The 13,624-nt window shown below is 37.8% G+C and overlaps 1 long non-coding RNA gene across 1 annotated transcript in view; it reads right to left on the bottom strand.

Moving 5' to 3' along the window:
- Positions 1-13,624, bottom strand: part of LOC102480894 (uncharacterized) — a 34,952-nt gene that overhangs the window by 3,298 nt on the left and 18,030 nt on the right. The window contains exon 2 of the long non-coding RNA XR_333358.1: positions 5,425-5,575. This is a non-coding gene — a long non-coding RNA (uncharacterized LOC102480894). The remainder of the gene's footprint in view (positions 1-5,424; positions 5,576-13,624) is intronic.

Here is a 13,624-nt window from a genome sequence, read left to right as displayed (position 1 = left end):
TTTTTTTTTTTTAATATTATATTACCTAACACTCATTCCCTGAGCATCATCACAACATTCTAAATGTAGTTTCCCATCTAGGACAAACTACATAGTGACTTAATCAAGCATGTTATCATCAATAATATTCCATTTCTACTTTCATACAATGTATACATACATATATGTTTTTTATCCTATCTTTGACCCTCTGCCCTTTCCCCCTCTCCCATTACACTATCTCTGCTATATACAGTTGTCTTCCAGGGGAACCATTGAAAATGTGATACCTGCAAGTAAAGGGAGAAGGGCCACAAGTTTAAAGTTTTCAACAATAGGGATCATAGATTCCATTCAATGTTGGATCAAGGGTGGGTCTCATGCGGATCCCCCATTGTAGGAATGGTGCCGTTGGGCTCTACAGCATGAGCTATCCTCGGGTATCTGGCTTCCTCAAGAATGGTAGAGTAGTTCCTGTTCTTCCCTGAGGCAATGCAGGGCTGGCAATCATCATCTTCTCACTGTCCATAGGTAGAGAAAGTCCTTCTATATAATATATTTCTCGACTGGTTTAAGACAGCTAAAGATTCTTTCTGTTGCTTATAGTTGCAAGTTCTCAATCCTTGTTTTCGGCTTCAGCTTGCTGGTCCGGAGGCCACAACGCCCGTCCTGGAGAGGCAGCTGAATGCCGGGCAGAGCCCCGGGTGGGGGGCCCGCCTCCCGCCGCCTCGCTCAGCGCAGGGCCCCTCCGCCCATTTTATTTTTTAACTTCAGTTTTGTATTCTTTTTTCTGTTTTTTGTTTGTTTGTTTGTTTTATATTTTTACAATATTTATTCATTTCATGAGAGAGAGAGAAGGGTAAGCACTGCCAACAGGATCTCATGCCAGGGCCCACTCCTCCAACCCTACCTGAAACCTTCCAACTCCTCAATTCTCTCAACACACACAGGTCAACCAGAACCAAATCCCAATCTTCATGTGGCCGCTAGCACTGCAGAGTGTTGCATTACTGCTGTGCCACTGTGGCTGGGCCCAGTGGTACATTCTCTTATCTCCATTCTCCTACCTACAGTAAGTGGTAGGACTTTAATTTAGGACTTTAATGCATGCCTCCTTTAAAACATAAAGTTGCTTAATATTAATTTTTTATCTTTTCAATTGATATATTGCTTTGAGCTATTGCTGATGCCTACTCGTCACCCCACATGCTATGTCACTTGAAGCTTATGGCTTCTCACTGCACCATAGGTACCACATTTCCCATATGTGTTCCCTCATTAATAAACCAGTGAGGACTATTTGCTATTGGGGATCATGCCGCAAGGAGCATTTTCACACGGATCTACTCGGATCACTGTACACTGAGTGAGGGGGTATTCAATTCAATAAGTAGGCCTTAAGCACCCAGTAAGTGTCAGGCCCCATTCTACGCATCAGTGAGCAAAATGAACAAGAGGTCTGATTTCAAGGAGCTGATGCTCCACTGGATTTTCTCCAGAGAATATATCATGGACAGAATTACTGGATTTTATGGCATATATGTTAATCATACTAACCGTTGCCAGAATCCTCTTGACAGTAAGTTAAACACCCATCAGTAATATGTGACTCTATTTGTTCGGTTCCAAAGCTTGTCCACCTAGGGTATTATATAACTCTCTACTGTCTAGCAACTTGATAACATAAAATTGCATATCATTCCTCTGACTACTAAAATGTTTAGTGTTTATACACATATCTCTAAGTTACAGAAAGGCTTTACCCTGTGCAAACTGCCTATTTTTTTTATTATTTCCAATTTTTCTGTTGTTTCTTTTTTATGTTTAAGCATTCAAAATATATTTTATCAGGAATTAAGAAAGATTTTTAAATTTTTTTTTAAAAAAACTAGAAAAAGGACAATAAGATAACCCCTCAAAAAGAAATAGGAAATGAATAAGAATAAATAATTGTCAGACTCAATGAAATAGAGAAAAATGACTACAGTAAAATTCAAAGATGTGATATCTTTGAAAAATTGGTTTCCAGGGGAATAGACAAAACTTTGCTACCGGGCAACAAATGAAAGAGAAGGCTGAGGAAAGAAATCCACAAAAGCAGATACAAGCTTTAATATAAAAGTTTCCATTAAGGAATCAATTAAAATGGTGATTTAAAATGAAAACTAAACAAACAAATCGGGCCCACATGGCTTGAGAGGTATGTTCTACCATGCTTTCAATAACAAGGTATACAAATTGCTACATGAAATATTTTAAAATGGGAAAATTGGACATCTTATAATGAGACATATAAGACTATTTCAAAACAAAAGAAGGACACACTATTAAAAGAACATACATGTTAAGAACAAAATATATAAAGCTAGTAAATTCCACTTTTGGCTGTGAAGAATTGGGAAATGCTATGGGGATTGCTTTCCTGACAGAGCTACAAAACTAGCTAAGGTGTCTGAAAACAGACAGAGTAGGGCTTTGGTCTTCAAGAAAAGCGAAAAATAATGAGGCAAGTTCTATGGCCGATCAACCTTACTCCCCAGAAGCAGTTTCCACCCTGAAGCACAGAGAACAGGCACCCGAAGAAGAGCTCCCTGGTCTCAGTTTCTGCCTATGTAGACAGAGTTCAGGCATGTCCAGAAGCCTAGAATCCATGGGATAGGAACTGACAGGCGGGTCTACACAGAGAAGTTGTTCCGCAGGCCTACAGAGGTCTCTCTGTGATTTTGGTTAAATACTAGTATGTGCATACAAAAGACAATGAAAGAACTGCCAGAAGTAAATTGCCAGGCTTTACTTAAGGTCCTGAATATTAGGAGAAACCTAATAAGAAGCATAATGTAGAGTATTTAGAAGGGCCTTGACTCAATTTGGGGACTAGGTAACCAGAGAAAAGGTTGTCTGCACAAGAAATACCAACACATGAAAGAAATGCTTTAGCAAGGGACCAGCAGATGGTGTAATGGTTACATCACTGGACTTCCAGGTAGTCAACAGCAATTTGAGTCGGTAGCTTAAAACTCACAATGGGCCCGTGGGCGTGAGTGCCCAAAATTCCAACAGGAGAATGAAGATGGAGGAGATGGGATTGTAGCATGGCCTTCCCTTCTTGGGGGTGATTTCTCACTTTGTCTATCTGTCTCTCCAGTGAGCACATGTGCCCTATAGCAAAAGAAAAAAAAAAAAAAACTCTCTTAAAACAAAACAGAAGAAAGAAAAGCTTGAGCAAATCAACAGAATCTAGGTAGCTGCATGCCCAATCAAAGCCTTGGATTCTTTAAAGAAATATAAAAATGTCACATAAATAACATAATCTAGAATACCATTTAAAAATTATCAGAAAAGCAAAGAAGCAGGATAATATCATTCACAACTGGAATAAAAAATCTCACTAGGGCCAGCCCCATGTGAGGTCAGCAAGTCAGCCTTGTGCATAAAGGGCCAGACTCCCCTGGCCAACCAGGTTTAAATCCTAACCCCGGCAGTTTGAAAAAAACATGCTGAACACAAGGGCATTCATACCCAACATCCTGACAGGATGGAGAAATGAGAGAAAAAGAATTGCAGTGTGACCTATGTTTTCTTGGGACCTCCTTTCTCTCTTTCTCTGTCTGGTGAGTACACTTGTCTTCTGCCCAATTAAAAAAAAAATCAATAAAAACAAACTCAGAAATAGCAATAAATTATTAAATTAGCAGAAAATAATATTGAGTGCTACATATAGGCTTCATATGATCAAGAATGTAGAGGAAAGTACAAACATAATGAAAAGAGAAAAAGAAATGAAGGAAAAGACAAATATAAAACTTCTAAAGATAAAAATATATAAAACTAAAGCCTGAAACATATAAGCATATTAAGCACTGCAAAATAAAAGATAAGTGAATTAGAAGACAAGGGAATAACATTCTTTGTCTACAAAACTGAAGCATGAAGTGCAGAAAAATTAAACAAAAATCATCGATGACTTGTGAGACAATACAAGCAGTTAACCATGGTATAAGTGGCAACCTAGAATGAGAAGTAGCAAGGGAAAATACTTCAAAAAACAGTGGCTAAAATTTTTTCAAATTTGATAAAATCTGTAGGCCCATAAATCCAAGAAGCTTGGAAAGCCCAAAGCAAAAAATAAAGTTATACAAAAACCCCTCAAAGTAGGATAACGAAAAGAACTTAAAAGTAGTTAGAAGGATGCATTATACGATTGGAATGGCAGTCAACTATTCATCAGAAAATATACAAAGCAAACAAACAAACAAACAGTGCAACATTAAAGTTGTAAGCAAAACATTGCCAACTTAGAATTCCACGTCTAGAAATACTGTATTTCAAAAGTGAAAGTTAACCATCATCCTGCTTCTAGCCCAGAAAGGAGCTTGGAAGGAGGGTCCATGCCCCATGCCCAGAGTATGATGCAGGGGAATCTGGCACCAGCCATTGCCCTGATTTCTCCCTCTGCCAGGCAGAGGTGTATGCAATGCCAGTACAGCAAATTGCAGTGTGGCAAGGTGGGGCTGGATGGCCAGGGACCTAGAGTCCCAGAGGTCTGCCAGGGAATGAAGGGGAAAACTCTGTCATCAGCACCAATGTTTAAGGATACATATCATCCCTGTGAGTGTTAGGGTAAGGAAAGCAGAGTGAGAAAAGAGTAAACTTAAGAAAGAAGGGACGAGAAAAGAGGCAGCACAGAGCTACCAGTACAACTTCAGATGCTAACGAATTTGGCCCATAGGTCAAGCTCTGCCGATATCTTTTAGGTGGGAGAAGAAATATTTATTCCTTGAAAATGTGACAGGCACTTCCATTTGGCCTCTCATACTTGATATCTGGGTCCACACTTGAGATACGAAGAATTTATACCTTCTGTCAGAAGAGTATGGTGCAACTACATGGCAGCAAGTGCTCATCTGAAATTAGCTCACTGATAGTCCCTGAATGAAGACGAGAGATGACTACTCCAGCTTGTTTTCCTAAAGCTGATATTCAGGTGGTGATATCAAGGGACTAAGTAGGTTGAGTAATGGAATGCAAAGGACCTTATGACCTCCTTAGGACAATAATTTTTGTAAGAGAGATTTTTGCTATAGGACATGTTTGCTCGCTGGAGCAACAGAGAGAGGCACAGAAACAGGAAACAAGAAATCACTCCCCGGCAGGGATGGCCATGCCACAACCCTTTCTCCTCCATTCTCCTCTCAGGGTCTGGGACTCAAACCACATTTGACTATGTGGGAGTCCAGTGACGAAACCATTATGCCATTTGCTCGTCCCAGGATGGTAATTTTTAAAAAATCTTTCTCTTAATTGCCAGAGGGCATATACACTTTCCAGAGAGAGACAGAAAGACAGAGAAAGAGGAAGAAAGCACCTCCCAGGGGGTCTGGTCATACTACAACGCCTTCTCCATTATCCAACCTGTCAGGATTTGGGGCATTCATACTCATTCACCTGGTGTGTTTTGTTCAGCCACCAGGGCCAGGACTCAAGCCACAGTTGATTATGGGGAATCCAATACCTTTCACCACTGGGTGAGAGAGCTGGTCCAGTTCAGTGATTTTTCGATCCTTATTCCACTGTTCCTCAAAGGTACCATACTGTCCTAGAAATAGAGTAAAATGACTAAAACCAAGGAAAAGGATCAAAAGGAGACACAGAAACAGTGGCAAAATATTGCAAAAACCGAATGGTAAAAAAGCTGAAGGAAAGAACATGCTGCAATTAGGTGAAGTCTTGGAAACCCACTGATTTTTTCTCTAGATTTTATGATAGTATCAGGGAACTTCCAAACATTTATGGAAATGGAATTAAAGCACAAGATTTATTTTCATGAAAAATAGTTTTGAATTTTATATGTAATCTTTCATAATACACTTTTTCCACAAACTTTTTTATGGCCCCTTTTAGTATTTAGTAAACTAAGTCTGGTCTTTACAGAAAGAATAATTATGTTAATAACTCCCAGTCAGGTGTGCAAATTTTTTAGTGTCTGTTAACAGTCATAATAACTTAGAACTTCTTATTCTATAAATTCTTTATAACTAATTAGTCACTTGACATTTTAGAGCCTACGTACTGAAAGGAAAGCATCCTATGGAGGAAAATGCTTTAGATTATTAACTTTATTAAAATATTGGCTTAAACTGGTTTCCTGTTTGGACAAAGTACATTAAGAATGTAAAAGTCAGAGTTATTCTTTCTTTCTTTTTTTTTTTAGAGGTTTTTGTTATAGGGCGCATGGGCTCGCCAGAAAGACAGAGACAGAGACAGAAAGCAAGAAATCACACCCCCAGGAAGATCGCCACGCCTCAATCCCTTCTCCTCCATTCTCCTCTCAGGATCTTGGGCATGCACACACACATGCCCGGTGTGAGTTTAAGCCACCTGGTCCAGGACTTGAACCGCCATCGACTACATGGGAGTTCAGCAACATAGCCATTGCGCTAACTGCTGGTCCCCAGAATTGTTCTTTCTAAAGTAAAACATGTGCCTCAACGTTAAAAAGATACGATATATTTTTTAATATTTTATCATTATTATTTATTTTTTGTATAAAATTATTTCTAGCTTTCTCACAGCACAATAATATCAATCGATAAGCAGTTTTTAAAAAACTTTTTTCCCTTTATTTTAGCTTTTGAGAAATGGGACACATTCTGCATTTTTGTTTATCTAATTTTATAAATTTATTATTTTATTTTTCTTATCATCTTGCCAATGTAGAACACCACTTACTGGATATAGCAATTTTTTTTTACTTATAAATGCTCATTTTCTTCCATATGACTCAGTGAGAAGAGTAAAATTGTGACTTATTTTGTTTTATTTTCTCATGAGATAGAGAAAGTACAGAGAGAGAGAAAGAAATACCTTCAAAAGCATCTCTACACTTAAATCTTCTCCTAACACCAGCCCAGACAACAGGAATGTTGCATGTGTGCCTGACACGCATAAAGAGACCTTGAGATGTGTCCTGGGACCTTGTCACATGGCCCCAGCATCACAGAGCTCTGCACCACTGCTGTGCCACTGTGGCTGGGAAGAACTGTAAGAGCAAGCAGTAAAAATGCTGAGCGTGACAACACCTTGGAAGCGATTCATTTTGTTTATGCTAAGTAGAAATGTGAAATAGTTAAAATGTCTTACCAGATAATATACTGGCCAACTAGACACCACTTTTGGTTTTACTGCATGCTTCCTCTACGTTCATGTGATAGTGCTATTACACATGTATTAATCAGCTTCAAGGTCGAAATTAAATTGTAAGTTTATTTTAGGGAACTCCTTTTTTTAGAGATTTTTTGCTATATGTTACATGCATCTGCAAGAAAGAGAGAGAGAGACAGAGAGACAGAAAGCAAGAAATCATTCCCTGAGGGGAAAGCCACGCTACAATCCCTTCTCTTCTCTATTCTCCTTTCAGGATTTTGGGCCCGTGTGCACAGGCACATATACACATGTGCCCAGGGTGGGTTCCAAGCTGCTGGGTCAAGGACTTGAACCATGGTAGACTACATGGGAGTCCAACACCTTAGCCACTATGCCACATATTGGTCCCAAAAAGCAAGCAGCCAGGTCCAAGACTCTAATGGTGGTCAGCCATGTGGCAGTCCAGTACCTCAACCACCACACCACCTACTGGACCCAAGGAACTCTACAGAGTAACAATTTAGTTACTCTTTGTAAGTAGTCAAGAAAGACAAAGTTTGGAAAAATTGGAAGGGCAATTGGGATGAAAATAAACTGTGTCACAATGACAGTGAGTTATACTTAGAAGTAAAGAGATAAAGGAACAGTAGTTCTCTTTTGGTAAATAATGTAACTGAAAAACTTTATTATCAAACATAATTTTTTTTTGAGAGGTTTTTCACTATAGGGCACGTGCGCTCGCCAGACAGAGAGACATAGAGACAGAAAGCAAGAAATCACCCCCCAGGGGGGTTTGTCACGCCGCAATCCCTTCTCCTCCATTCTCCTCTCAGGATCTTGGGCATGCACGCACACACGCCCGGCGTGAGTTTTAAGCCACCGGGTCCAGGACGCGAACTGCAGTCGACTACGTGGGAGTCCAGCGACATAGCCATTACACTAACTGCTGGTTCCCTCAAACATAAATTTTGTAAAATCATCATTCAATAACCATATTCACTGTCATTCTTTATAGCAGGGTGTCCTTATCTCTAATATAATTTTTCTTTTTTAAAAAAGAGAGTTGTGAGTTGTACCTTAGAGCATGTACATTCACTGGAGAGAGAGAGAGAGAGAGACAGTGAGTGGGAGAAAGAGAAATCACTCTCCAGGGAGATGACCATGTCACAATCCGTTCTCCATTCTCCTCCCAGGATCTTGGGCATGCACACAGATGTGTCCAGCATGATTTTCAACCTACTAGGTCACAGCTAGAACCCCAGTAAGCCATGTGGGAGTCCAGGACATAACCATTATGCTATCTGCTGGCCCCCAATATACATTTTTAGCCATAAAATTTTCTAAAAGCTGCAATTAAAAAATAAAAATAGATTTCAAGAATTATATGATACTTTTTGATAAATGTGAAAGTGAAATACATAAATACTTTTTCAGAGAAACTAGAAATTAAAAAAATAATTGACAGTAGACCTACACTATAAGATGTTAATGGAAATTTTTTAGGTCAAAGGATAAATGATACCAGGTGGAAAGTCTGTTGTACACGAAGAAATGGGGAGCTACAGAAACTGCACTCTGTGGCCTTTGTACTCTCAGGTGTGTTCACTGGGACTTGGAAAAGTCCATCTTTCCCCTGCTCCTTGTGCAATTAAGATGTCTGCCTCAGTGACAGGCCTGGCTACACTGAAAGGCAGGGACATTGAGCTACAGAGATACTGTGGTTCATTGCCTGCCTTATGCCTCTGAATTTTCAGAGTTCAGCATTTCCTGAAGCACTGACCTCTTCTCTCTTCTTCAACTGAGACTCAGCAACTCAGCTCCAGGTACACCTGTTCTCTAGAAACTGAGATGAATTATCCAAGTGCAGAGACAACAGTGCAAGTTGCTAGGTGAGCATCAGAGAGGCAGAATAGCAGAGAGATCAATAATTACCTCTTCCTGCTTGCTTTGAACACTCGGAATTAACTTAAAGAATTTAGGAAGAAATGTTTAGCTTCCCTGATGACTAGAAACCATCACAGAGACACAAGAAATTTGAGAAACCAAAAATATATCTCTCCCCAAGGGAAAGCATAAATTCCTCATCATCCACAGATAATACTGCGGAAATGTCAGATAAACAATTCATTATTTATAGTGACAAAACTAAATGAGATGTAAGAGAACAGAGACAACGAACTCTAGGAGATGAGGAAAACCTTTCATGATGCAAAAGAAGAAATTTATACAATAAAAAGGAATCAAGTGGGATTGTTAGAGATGGAGACTGTTATACAAGAAATTGAAGCCTCCCTGAAAAGTATTAAAAGCAGATTAGATCACACAGCAGATCTAATTTTGGATGTAGAAGACAAAAACCTCTGACCTAGGAAAAAATATCAAAAAGACAGAAAATTACCAAGAATAACTAAGACAATATATGAATAATACTAGATACCATTAAGTGCCCAAACATCTGGACAACTGATATTCCAGAAGGTGAAGAAAACAATAAGGGCATTGATAATCTATTCTATGAAATCCTGGAAGAAAACTTGCTAAATCTAGAGAGGCATTCAAATATCTAGACTGAACAAATACAAAGGACCCCAAGACAAAAAGATTTTCTCCAAGGCACATCAGAGCCAGATTGGCCAAAACCACAGAAAAGATAAGACATTAAATTGGCAAGAGAGAAACATCAAATTATTTACAAAGATTGTCCCATTAGGTTAACATTGGCCCTCTCTTCGGAAACAATGAAGGCAAGGAAAGAACGGGGAAATATATTCAAAGTGTTAAATTAAAATCAATTTCAACCAAGATTACTATACCTGGCAAGATTATCCTTCATATGGGAAGAAAAGATAAAACATTTTCAGGTAAACAAAACCTGAAAGAATTTACCAACCTCAGGCTAGCTTTTCAAAACATTCTGAAGGGAATATTATACTGGGAAAACTAAAACCAGAGAGACAAAAATAAGAGGATAAAAAAACAACCAAGAAAATCATTAACTTCATGATAGGAGCAAATCTGGAAATCTTGATAATAACTTTGAATGTTAATAGATTGAATACTCTGATTGGGAAAAAAAATAAGTCCTCAATCTGTTGGCTACAAAAAAATGCACCTCATGGATAAAGATGTACAGGGAACCAGTAGTTAGCGTAATGGCTATGTCGCTGGACTCCCACATAGTCGACTGCGGTTCGCCTCCAGGACCCGGTGGCTTAAAACTCACGTCGGGTGCATGTGAGTGCATGCCCAAGATCCCGAGAGGAGAATGGAGGAGAAGGGATTGCAGCGTGACCATCCCCCCTGGGGCGTGATTTCTCGCTTTCTGTATCTCTGTCTCTCTCTGTCTGGTGAGCACACATGCCCTATAGCAAAAAACCTCTCCAAAAAAAAAAAAAAAGATAAAGATATACACAGACTAAAAATGAAGGGCTGGAGAAAGATATTCCATGCTAATGGAAATCAAAAAAGGACTAGAGTCGTGATACTGATTTCAGACAAACTAGGCTTTAAGACAAAACCGTAAGAAGAGACAAAGAAGGGCATTATATGGTAGTAAAAGGGTTAATTCATCAAGAAAAAATAACACTTATAAATATATATGCACCCAACTCAGGAGCACCCAAATATGTGAAAGAAAGACTGCTAGATCAAAAAGCAAAGATAAGTTGTGACACTATAATCATTGGGGTTCTCAACACCCCATCTCTCCCTTAGACAGATCTTTTAGACAAAGAATAAGCAAAAAGATATAGGACCTAAATGACACCATAAATCAAATGGACTTGACAGACATCTATAGAACTTTCCACCCTAAAACCACATAATATACATTTTTCCCACCCTTACATGGAACCTTTTCAAAGGCTGACCATATGATAAGACGCAAATCAAGCCTTCACATATTTAAAGGCATAGAAATGATTTCCAATATCTTATCTGACTATGATGGAATTAAACTTGATAGTAGTTTCAGGAAAAACATTTGAAATTACATAAACACATGGAAACTAAACAACTTATTTCTGAATGAAGTCTCAGCTACTAAAGAAATTAAGACTGAAATTAAAAGATTTATGAAAACAAATGATAATGAGCACATGAGTTTTCATAATGTATAGGACACTGCAAAAACAGTCATAAGAGGGAAATTTATAGCAACTAGTAAACATAAAAAAGATAGAAAGGTGGCAAACATACAACCTAACATCATGCCTCAAGGAATGGGAAAACAACAATAAAAAAGAAAAGAAAAAATGCCAGGAGAAAAGAAATAATAAAGATTTGAGCAGAGATAAATGAAATAGAAAATAAACGAACTATACAGAAAATAAATGAAAGCAAAAGCTGGTTCTTTGAAAATATTAACAAGATTAACACACCACTAGCTAGGCAGATTAAGAAGAAGAGAACCAAATTAATCAAATTTTCAATGAAACAGGCAATATTACAACAGACACAACAGAAATACAAAACATCATTAGAGGATACTATGAATGACTTTATGCTAACAGGAGAACCTGAATGAGATGGACAAATTCCTGGGCACATATGATCTACCAAGATTGAATCAGAAGGACATAGGAAGCCTTACAGATAGATAAATCTATAAAAAGTAATGAGAATGAATCAGTAATAACCTCCCAAAAAAGAAAAAGAAGAGTTAGCTTCCATTCTACTCAAATAATTTCCAAAGATCCAAAAGGGAAGAATCCTCCCAAATTCACTTTACAAAACCTTCTCATTCCTCCCCCAAAATACAGACATGACAAAAATTAAAACTACAGACCAATATTTCTGATGAACATAGATGCAAAAATTCTCAACAAGATACTTGCAAATCATACCCAAAAACATATAACAAAAATTATTCATCACAACCAGGTAGATTTTATTCCAGGGATACAAGGGTGATTCAACATATGCAAGAACATAAATGTAATACACCATACTAACATAAAGAAAGATAAAAACCATATGATCATTTCAATTGATGCAGAAAAAGCTTTGACAAAATATAGAATCACGTCATGATTAAGACTCTTAGCAAAATTGGCAAAAATAGAGTCATCTCTCAACACAATAAAAACCATATATGAAAATTCTATAACTAACATTATACTGAATTGGGAAAAGTTGAATTTTTTTTCACTAAAAACTGGTACTAGGCAAGGATGTCCACTTTATCCTTTACATTATAGTGCTGGAAGTCCTACCCAATGCAATGAGAAAATAGAATGATATAAAAGGCATTAAAATAGGGTAAGAAGAGTTGAAAATGTCTTTAGTTACAGATGACATATCAGTATACATAGAAGACTGAAAGGTATTCATGAAAAAACTTCTCAAAGTAGTAAATGAATGTAGTGAAGAGGCAAGATACAAAATCAAGATAAAAAATATTAAAAATGATATTAAAAATGGCACAAAAAAGTGGAAAGACATCCCATGTTCCTGGATTGGAAGAATTAATATAATCAAAATGGCAATTCTACCCAAATTAATATACATATTTAACACAATCCCAATCAAAATGCCAGAGACATTCTTCGCAGATCTAAAAAAGACAATCATACAATTTGTCTGGAATTACAAAAGATCCTATATTGCCAAAGCAATCCTGCACAAGAAGAGTGGAGTGGGAAGCATCTCACTCCTCACCCCAAAATATATTGTAAAGCTATGATAATCAAAACAGCATGGTACTGGCACAAAGACAGAGAGATGGACCATTGGAACAGAATAGAGAGCCCAAAAATAAATCCCCAAATATACAGCCAACTGATTTTTTGCAAAGGATTCTAGTCAATCCATTGGGAAAAAGAAAACCTCTTTAGAAAATTGTGCTAGAAAGACTGGGTATCCACCTGAAAAAAGATGAAACTGGACCCCCATCTTCACTATTAACAAAAACATCAACTCAAAATGGATTAAATATCTAAACCTAAGATCTCAAACTATAAAACTATTCGTGGAAAACCCTGAGGAAACGGTAGAAGACATTGGGATAGGCATAGATTTCTTAAATAAGATCCTCAAAGCACAGGCAATAATTCCAAAAATCAACAAGTGGAATTACATCAGATTAAGAAGTTTCTGCACAGCAAAACACAGTAATTAATGTGAATCAACAACCCTTGGAATGAGAGAATGTTTTTGTAAACTATGCTTCACATAGACTGACAACCAGAGTCCACAGGGAACTCATTTGGCTTTCCTGAAACCAAATGATTAACCCAATTAAAAGATGGGAAAATTAGCCGAATAAAAAAGTCTCTAAGTAAGACATATGAACAGTCAAAAAGCATATGGAAAAATGCTCAACATCCCTCATCATAAGGGAGATGCAGATCAAAACCATACTGAGATATGACCTAACCCCTGTCAGAATGGCAAATGTTAAAATAGAAAAACTGCTGTTGACAGGATTATGGTGAAAGGGGAACTCTCCTACATAGCTGGTGGGAATGTAAATTGGTCCAGTCACGGTGAAAAACAAAATAGA

Source organism: Tupaia chinensis, unplaced genomic scaffold (genome assembly GCF_000334495.1).
Source record: "Tupaia chinensis unplaced genomic scaffold, TupChi_1.0 Scaffold000046_2, whole genome shotgun sequence".
NCBI classification, from domain to species: Eukaryota; Metazoa; Chordata; class Mammalia; order Scandentia; family Tupaiidae; genus Tupaia; species Tupaia belangeri.
Note: the sequence above shows the minus strand (reverse complement) of the source record. Positions and strands in the feature narration are given on the sequence as shown.